Source organism: Lactuca sativa, chromosome 4 (genome assembly GCF_002870075.4).
Source record: "Lactuca sativa cultivar Salinas chromosome 4, Lsat_Salinas_v11, whole genome shotgun sequence".
Taxonomy (NCBI): Eukaryota; Viridiplantae; Streptophyta; class Magnoliopsida; order Asterales; family Asteraceae; genus Lactuca; species Lactuca sativa.
The window spans coordinates 93,696,869-93,707,213 of NC_056626.2; the positions used below are offsets into that span (position 1 = coordinate 93,696,869).

Below are 10,345 nucleotides of genomic sequence, written 5' to 3' on the forward strand. Positions count from 1 at the left end.
GTACCATTGATTTTTTGATTCTACGGCTTATTCAATTTTTTGTTTTTTAGTGTCTTTAAGCTATATATTTTGTGTTTTGTAGTTTTTATTTTACTTATATTATTGATGTTTTGACTCAAATGACCATTAAACTTTCGAATTTAGCCTAACTTCATTACTAAACTAAAAAGTCTCAACTTTTTTTCGTTTTTGTTTATTTCTTACCTTATGCACTTGATTAGTCAATTCCCCCTGCCAACATGGGGTAAGTGAGGGTAAAATTATTTGATTTAGTCGTTGAACTTATGATCACGCTATATTAGATTTTGAAATCAGAAATATTTAAAAAAAAACCAATTAATATTTTTCTAAAAAAATAAACTCAATTTAAGTTTTACAAAATTATTTTATTTTATTTGTTTGTTTTTTTAGCCATTGAACTCGATTTTATTTTATTTTTTCGTTCTATCTTTCACTCTTAAAGAATATAATAATGTATATTACGGTTATTATCATTTATAACAACATTTAATATGTTCTTGTATTTAGTTTTACATTGAAGTTTTTATAATGTTTTTTATTTTCCAAAAAACCATTTTTTTTTCAAAATAACAACAATAATAATAACAGATAGTCATATCATTTGAATAAAATTAGTTCTCAACTCTCAAATTTATTTATTTTAAAAATATTCATATTATTTTTAAACAAAAATAAACTCACTTTAATTTTTGTCTTTTATTGTTTTATTTTTACTTGTTATTTTGTTTCACTTTTTAATTAAGAATTTAATAACACCATATTTAATATTTTCTTATATTATACCTAGCTACCGACTACATATCGTAGCCCTTTGTATATTTATATTAATATTTTTGTCCAACTTTTTATTTATTCATTTTTTGTTTATATATATATATATATATATATATATATATATATATATATATATATATATATATATATATATATATATATATATATATATATATATATTTCTATTTGGTCTTTTATTGAAGTTTTTATATCGTTTTTTTCTTTTCCAAACAAACGATATTTTTATAAAAAAAAGTTAAATAAATAAGAGATAGTCAGATTACTTGAATAAAAAATCATAAGCAAAATTGTAAAGAACAAAAATTATGAAGAAAAAAAAATAGAAAACCAAAAAAAAACTCAAAGGCCAAAATTGTTATATACATATGCACGTTTCAATTTTTGAAAAATATCAAAAAGGTTGCTACTTCAATTATTTGAAGATGGGATGTTAATTATTTTGAACGACTGACGTATCACTTAAGGATCTCTAAGAAGGCTTCATACATACTTATAAAGCTAGCATTTTTTTTGAATCTCATGCATTTAAAACCCCTATTCTTTTTTCCTTTCACCACATTCATTTGAAACACCCATGACTTTTAAATTTCTTTATAATAATAATTATAATTAGGTAATTAGGTTAAATAAATATCAAATCTAAAATGTATTCATATAATATCTTTAATTATGTTTTTTAATTTTTAACATATTATACCTAATTTATTAGTTTTAATATATTGTTGGATGTAAACCATTATTATTTTAAAGGTATAATTTTTGAACAATTTGTATAAAATACTTACATTATTAATTCAAATATAACATTATAGGCTCAACTTAAATATAAATTTTATTTAACTTAGACAACCCAAAGATTATTTTAAAAATAGTTAAAAGTGATAAATTATAGTGTCTTTCTAATAATGATTGTAAGTTGGTTAATAAGGTTAAATAAATATCAAACATAAAGTGTAATCATAAATAGACTAAATTTCAATTTTAAAATAATATTTTTACTTCTATTTATAAAGTTATTTCTTTAAATTTTAACATATTCTACTTAATTTATTAGATTTAAAATGTTGTTACATGTAAACAATTATCAGTTTAAAGCTATAATTTTTGAACAGTTTTGACAAAATACTTAAATTATTAATTTAAATATAACATTACAGTGCCAACTTAAATATAAATTTTAGTTCCACTAAAAAAATCAAATAATATTTTGTAAATAGTTAAAAGTGATAAATTATAATGATAAATGTAAAACACTAAATTGTAATATCAGTTTAACTAAAATATTTCCTAAATATATTTATATAATCGTTAAAACTTTTCAAATGAATAGCTTAAAATAACTTATAATAACAATAGTTAAAAATAACTCTATATAAACGATTATATTGTTACCTTTAAAATCAAAAAATAATGTTTGATGTTTTAAATAATTATAATGATAGAAATTAAAACATTAAGCATATATATTTTAAAAAGTTAGTTAAAAATAACAACTATAAATAATATTAAACCATATATAATATTTAATTTTATTGATGTGTAACTCGCGAGTAGAAGTCATTCAAACGATTGAGATTATGACGTTATATTATATATATATATATATATATATATATATATATATATATATATATATATATATATATTATCATATAATTCAAAATAGTTAATATATTATATCAAATTAATATACGAATTATTATATCAAATTTAACAACAACGTTAGTGTTATATTTTAAAAAGTATATATTTGTAAAGACTTCAACTATATATGTGTTTCTGCGCATTACAATGTCAACTCAAATATAAATTTCAATTCAATTTAAAAAAACTAAAGAATATTTTGTAAATAGTTAAAAGTGATAAATTGTAGTGATAAAAGAAAAAACTAAATTGTAATTCAATTTAACTAAAGTATTTCTTAAATATATTTTTATAATCGTTAAAAGTTTCCAAATAACTACCTTAAAATAACTTACAATAATAATAGTTAAAAACAACTCTATATAAATGATTATATTGTTAGCTTTAAAATAAAAAAAAATGTTTGATGTTTTAAATAATGATAATGATAGAAATTAAAACATTAAGCTAATAAATTTTAAAAAATTAATTAACAATAAAAACAACTATAAATAACATCAAATCATATATTATATTTAATTTTATTCATGTGTAACTCGCGGGTAAAAGTCATTCAAACGATTGAAATTATGAAGTTATAATAAATGTATATATTATCATATAATTCAAAATAAGCAATATATTATATCAATATAGTATATAGAAATTATTATATCAAATTTAACAACAATGTTATTGTTATATTAAAAAATATCGTATATTTGTAAAGACTTCAACTATATAAGTGTTTCTGCGCAACGTGCGGGCATTCGCCTAGTTATATAAAATAACACATGAAATTAATGACAAAATCTACAAGAAATATATGGGTTCAACCCAGGGGCGGACCCAAAATTCTTTCGAAGTGGGGCAATTTTTTTTTTTTTTTTAAATTTTTGTGGGGGCAAACTTTTTTGAAGAGCCAAAATATATAATTTTGAATTGTTAAAATATAATATTTTTTGAAAAAAAAATTATTTTTTAATTATTTTTTTATTGTGGGGGCAGCTGCCCCTACTGCCCCATTGTAGGACCGTCCTTGGTTCAACCCCATAGAGTACTTAAAAAAGAACTATATGAGTTATATGAGTTGAAGACTTCATAAATATATATATAGATCTTGAGAGAATGTCTGGATCTCGCTATAGATGGTGGCCAACCATTACAATACAGTTTATTGGAGTTGTAGTGGGTTCCATTGCTCCGATATGTAGATATTTCACAATTACTCGTTTAGAAACTTCTGCTGTCTTTAAAGTAGAAGGGCATTGGACTCTAAAGTTGAGCGAGTGGAAAGAAAGTCGTATCTCTTTTTTATCAAATGGTTGATCACGGAATGTAGTCTTGAAATTGAAAAACCACATTCTCTGTCTTTGGATTGGATTTCAGAAGGGAATTGTTGTAATGTACCAAATAATATGCATCATCCCCAGAATAACTAAGATTGAGAAATTATAAAAATATTTGGTTACTTTATAATCTTCATTATACTTATTAATGAGGCTATTAATTACCATAACAAAACATTCAAATTTTAACAATCAAAACAATTTAAGGTAATGACCCTTATCTAATTTTGGCTTGAAACCCAAAAAATCTGCCATATGACGAACCAACTCGTCGAGTCATGGCATGGACTCGTCGAGTAGGTCCAACTCGTCAAGTCCAACTTAGGACTCGTCGAGTTCACCAGGCAGAGACCAAAATCAAAATTTTGTTCCAGCTTTGAAAAACACAATAACATCAAATATAGTAGAAAAGCACTCAAAGCTCTGATACCACTGACGGGTTTTGAGCATTACAACATTCCTATAGTGCATATGCAACCCTAATTGCTTTGGATCTAGCTTTTTCTCAAGTTATACATGTAAATATATTATTCAAAGCAAGAACCCTAATTGCTGCACCTCTTATAGAGTCACAAACACCACTTAGCAAAGGATGAATAAGAGAGAGAGAGGATGGAGGCTCTTAATTTCGGCTACGGTTCTTCTATCAAGCATAGGGGTCGAAAACAATAGCCAAAGGGGTCATTATATAGTTGAGCTGCTACTAGGGTTTTCAACTGGAAACCCTAATTCCCTTGCTTAGGCCCTAATTAACAATCCATAGACCCCCACATGAAAGGCCTTGGACGAAATCTTTATGGGCTCCCATAGAGTTTTCTTCCACCCTTTATTAATAGGGTCCATTAGCCCAAACTACAACTATTACTGATTTACATAATCAGTCCCCGTTCTTTTAATCAGTCTCTTTTGATCACTAAATTAATTCCAAATTAATTTCTGATCAAAACTAATTAAATAATATGATTTCTCAATTAATATATTATTCTTATAATATATTAATAAAGCATTCATCAACCTCTATCTCATAATTCATCCTGTCAAGTTGCTATGGTTAATGCAACCCAAAAGGATCATGATTCTATCAGGTCAAGTACATACAATTTATAGTTATGGGATTAGACATCTAATCCAACAAGTTCCTCATGCCACATAGGAGGCCAAAATCTCAACCCATCCAATGACGGAGCAATCCCCCGATGGTAGTATTGTGACCACCAGCCTAAAACCGGCCACCCTGAGCTCTCTAATGGGTTTGTAGCCTAATAATATATGTGTTGGTGTAAAGGTGCATTTTACATTTGGGATGAAAGATATAGGGTGTGACTCGCAAAGCTAGTTTGTATGAAGCTGTAGTGTTTATTTGTATACGGATGGTTAATAAAAACAAAAATAGCTAAAAATTTTAAAATATATAAAATTACATAAGATGATGACAAACATGATTAATTATGATAGTGTTTACTTATCACTAAAAGCAAAAGTCCTTTTTAGTGACTAAGTTTTAGTGACCACCTAAAATCTGGTCACTATCATCATCATTTAGTGACTATATATTAAGTCGTCACTGAAATTTAGTGACCTGTTCTATACTTGTTGTCACTGACTAACCGTAAAATAAAATCATTTTTTACTTAATATCTTTTCACCACCGTTCTCCTCCACCATCTCCAAGCCCTAAACATTCCCCAATCTCCAATTCATCAAATTCAAATTCAATTTCTAATGCTTAGGGTTCTCCAAGCCCTAATCCTTCCCTAATCTCCAATTCATCAACTCAAAATCCAATTTCTATTATTTGGGTTTTTGTGTCAGCCGAAAGTTTCAAGGATCTGGGAAATGGCGAGTTCGATGACTACCACCATCTATATCCAAGTCATCGAGGATGTCATCAACAAAATTCCGAGAAGAATTCGTCCTAGCGAAGGAATTCCTTCGCCTCGATGTCGTCGCCACTCCTTACTTGTGATGAAAGCACAAAAACGGCAACATAGCTGTCTATGCTAAGGTTTTTCCTCCCACTGACCGACACCGTGATGCAGCGCAAAAAAAAAAACAACACAAAGATAACCAAGAATGAACCTGTTGATTCTAAAAGAATAGCCAGGACAATCTCTTCAAAACTACGTTGGTTCTACGAATACCGTGGGATTGGCTTCAAAATCTGTGTTAACACACATAATTTGGGAGAAAATCGAAAGTTCATAAAATTGATGATTGACCATCCAAATTACATCAAAAACAGTTAAATAAGAAGCAGAAATTAAAATGAAACCCTAAAAGTCCATGGGCCAAATACAAACCCAAAAACAAAACCCAAAAATTAAGGAAAAATAACAAAATTGATCATAACTCCATTTAGAAAGCGATTTCTGGACTCAAAAATGGGTAAGTCCCCTTTGGGGACTTATCTAGGCGTGCTCCTTGCTCCAAGCTTCGATTTAACTGGTCGTAGGCTTGAAACGGAGATTCGTAGCCAAAGTTATGGCCATTTTCGTGAAGCCCCTTTAGTCACACGATCGTGGGCCTCTAGGAACGCAAGGGCCCGATCCTCCACACTAGGGCCCACATCACACCGCCTCCTCCTTCCCCATAATGTTTGGTATCTCTCTCTCTCTCTCGATCAGCCCTCGTGATTTCAACGACTGGATTAGATTTCGAAAGAAGGTTAAATGGATAATTGAATCTATATTCTTATGAGCAACGTCAATTGACCTAATTTTATTTATTTTGTTCTTGTTATTTTCACAATTTGGACAATTGTATCCATGTTCTTATGACCAACAAGCTTGACGTTCATAGGGAACAATGACTTTCTCAAGGTCTTTTTATTCTTGCTTTGATTATTTAGATTGTTGAGTGTTGATCTTTGTTTTATAGTAAATCAGTAATTGTCTTTTGTTTTAGAGTTCCAAATCCATTTGAAGTTGATAATTTAACCATTCAGCTGATATCAATGTATATACATTAGCAATGTGTGGCAGAATTTAATTATGTTTTTGTTATGCATAGAAAGGTACAAACCCTAAAATGATATTAAGTGTAAATAATGGTAAAAAAAAGCTTATTAACTATGATTTTTATTTATTATGGTGTCCATTTTGTTCTAATGAAGGTGAAAATATCCTCTATCCTCTCACCTGGATTCATAGGTATTCAAACTGAAGGTGAAAGTGTTATCTATCTTCTCATCACGATTCACAAGTAATTGGAATGAAGATTTAAAAGCTTTGAATAGTGTTTACCCTTGATTTATCCCCTCATTGTATTGTTAGTTATTTAAGTAGTAGGAGACTGAAAGATATAAAAGAAGTGGTGGAGCCTAAGGCTGATCCATGAAGGGACCAAAGGACTATCTTTTGCTTACCAGGTGCATATTTTGGATGAATATTATCATTTTAACTTTGTTTGACTATTGTGTTCCATAAAAAATACTATTAAACATATTCCTTGTGTTGTCAATCTGTTGTTTGAAATTGAAGGCAATGGAATATGATGTTTATGAGTCTTCTCAAAAGCAAGAAAGGTAATGTGTAATTCTTACTCTTTATCATTAGCAATCAATTGTTTTTAATTAGACTTTTATTCTTTCTAATTGCTCTATATTTTATATCTTTCAAAAATCTAACTTTTTTTGCTTATTGGATTCTTCATGTTGAGAGGAAGTGATAACAACTTGCAGTTCTACCAAGAACCTACTATATCAGGTCTCAGATTCTTCATTTGGGTTGGATCCAACATGAGTATAGACACAAGTCATAATTATATAACATTGCTTCTAAAGTATTAAAGATTAGTCAAAATAATAATGCGATTAAGGGTGAGTTCGTATTCTTTTTATTTAAGATACATATTATAATTGTTATTAATCAGGCATCTTGTCTTAGTGAAAAGCATCTCCAACCAGAAAGAACCTTTCAACTGGACCCAAACATCATAAGATCTAATATAAATGACCGAGTTACCCTTTTTGGCATATTAACATAAGATGCCATAATTATGATGATACTGATCATTTCTTGTAATATAATTAAATAGGGGCACACCTGGAGCTGGAGCTTTTATAATGATGTGTATTATGGACATTATATCTTCTTGTAAGTTTTATTGTAGAACAAATATGGGTCTTTTCCTTTATTGTATTCTAATCGAATCGGATAACAATTTGGGGGAAAAAGTTAATCTCCAACTTTTGCTGAATTAAGGTTTAAAATAACCACTTCATAGATGTATCAATTTATTTTTTGTATGTTCTATATGTTTTAAACATAAATTCCTTTGTTTGCTAATATATTTAGCTATAAACACAAATCATGTTGGGTGGGTTTAGGGTTCTTATGTAAAGTGAGCTTTAACCATTCGTTCTACACAATAGATTTTTGTGCGTTATAGTTCCTTTAAAAGGGAGTGAATCTATTTACTGAACTCATAGTCTATTAGGCAAAAAAAATTATATAAATAGTTAATGTGAGTTGTTGATGAGGTTTGGTGAGTGTAGGATTGTAGCTTTCATGATTTATAACTCACAAATGTTAAAACGGATAATGATTATGAATACGAGCATAAAAAAATCATTACCTTAAACTGTAGTCATGAAAATAATTTGCAAATTTATTAATTTGGTATTTTAATTCTAATGATAATAAAGTTCTTACCTGGTCTTTCCCCTTTTTGCAGTAAATTTGAAATTACCAGGAAACATCCCGGGTTAATATTGGATGTGGTGCGGGTGATTTGTTCTTCAAGAATTCTGAATAGAGTAAGCCTTGACTTCCTTTATTCATATGAAATTTTATATATGCCCGATATTGGTAAGAAAAAGCAATGTACTTTCCTCTTTTTACCAACATAGATAATGTACTTTATTTAGTTAAAACCATAATAGCAATGCACATGCTTCTCTTATAACATAAGGTACTTATGTTTTTGTACAAATAATAGCAGTTAATGTGCATTTCTATAGCCATATATATTATTAAATAAAAGTAAGTACATCGTTAGTATGGATAAAATATAGTAGTACATTTTATTAGTGGTAAAGAAATGTAAGTACGTTACTATTTTTTTCCACTTAATGAGTTATGCACTTAATGACTTAATTAGTTAAGTAAAAAAAACTTTGCTAAAGCTGATGATGAATATCATTAGATTTGTTGTTTTTAATATAAGGTTAAAATGGTCATTTGGTCTCATTTAGATAGTTTGTTTTGTCCAGAAAAGAAATAGTCTATATATGTATACAATGCTTCTTATCCAGATAGACATCGTAATCTGTTCAGTAACTTTCCAATGCTACTATTCATTATTATAATGAAAAATTCCTTTGCAGGTTGGGACATGCCAAGAGAAGAACTTAAATAAATGGGCCACTGAAATAATCAAGTTCTGTTTTTGAATTTATGTATAAATATTTAACATGGTTTAATGAGGACAATAAAGCCTTGTTTATGTTTTTTCCCCTCTATTAAGTTTTGTCAGTAGAAATGATGTGTGAAAAATATTTGAGGAAACAAAAAGAAAAAATAAATTAATGTTGAGAGCTCTGTTCCCACTTTCTCAATTAAGTTGTTCTTTCTATGTTAAATAAAAAAGAAACATGCACACTGATGGATAAGGTTTATATAGAAGAGTTCTTTTTGACTTAATAACAACTTTATAAAGAGATTTAGGGAATTGAGTCTTTCCCCATTAAGACCTAAATTTTTACAATTTTTTCGGCATTAATAGTTAATAGTCAATGTAGAAGCAACTATTTCGCATATGTTTAACTTGTTTTTTCAGATAAAAAAAAGCCTATCCGTTCATGAAGATTCTCAAAGCACCATAATTCGATGGCCATGAAGACACTTGAAAATGTTTATTTCTATTTTGATGTCTTTTAATTTTTAAAGTATTTTATTTTGTAGAAAGTTGATATCTATATGTAAGAAATAGTGACATATTTTTGATGGTACGTTATTTATAGCATTCTACTTCTATCATTAGCTATGAAAATTCTATAGCAACTCAATTATAACGTATTGTCTTTTCTCATAGTTTCTTAAATAGTGACCACTTTTTTGGTCTCTAACAATGTTTGTTTAGTGACCGCTTTTTTTGGTCACTAATTATATAAATTATTGACGACTTTCACTGATTAGTGACAAGATTTAGTCATGAAATTGGTTGTCACAGATTTATTGACCATTATATTTTAGTCACTATTCAGAATAGTGACCACTTATATATTTGGTCACTAAATCACTTTTGTGACGGACCTATAGTGACGAAAAGTGACGACTATATATTTTGTCACTATATCACATAGTGGCGACTATTTCTATTGTTAGTGACCATTTCAGTGTTGTCACTAATTGGCATTTTTTTGTAGTGTATGGTAATCTGGTAAATTGGTCATAATATAGATAACTTTTTCTTGAATCGCTATTTTGAAATAGTATTTGGATACATAATTTTGTTGAAAAAATAAAATTTTTAATCTCATATTAATTTTGAAATGATTTTTTTTTATTCAGCTTTTTTTAAAGTTAAGAGCAAAAATCTTTTAGAAGATTTTATAA

At 28.0% G+C, this 10,345-nt stretch overlaps 1 long non-coding RNA gene across 1 annotated transcript; it reads left to right on the top strand.

Annotated features, from left to right (window-relative positions):
• The first annotated feature begins 7,822 nt into the window (after positions 1-7,822).
• Positions 7,823-9,282, top strand: LOC111897101 (uncharacterized). The gene is made up of 3 exons (XR_002852093.2): positions 7,823-7,882; positions 8,463-8,544; positions 9,115-9,282. It is a non-coding gene; the product is annotated as an uncharacterized LOC111897101 (long non-coding RNA).
• The last annotated feature ends 1,063 nt before the right edge of the window (positions 9,283-10,345 follow it).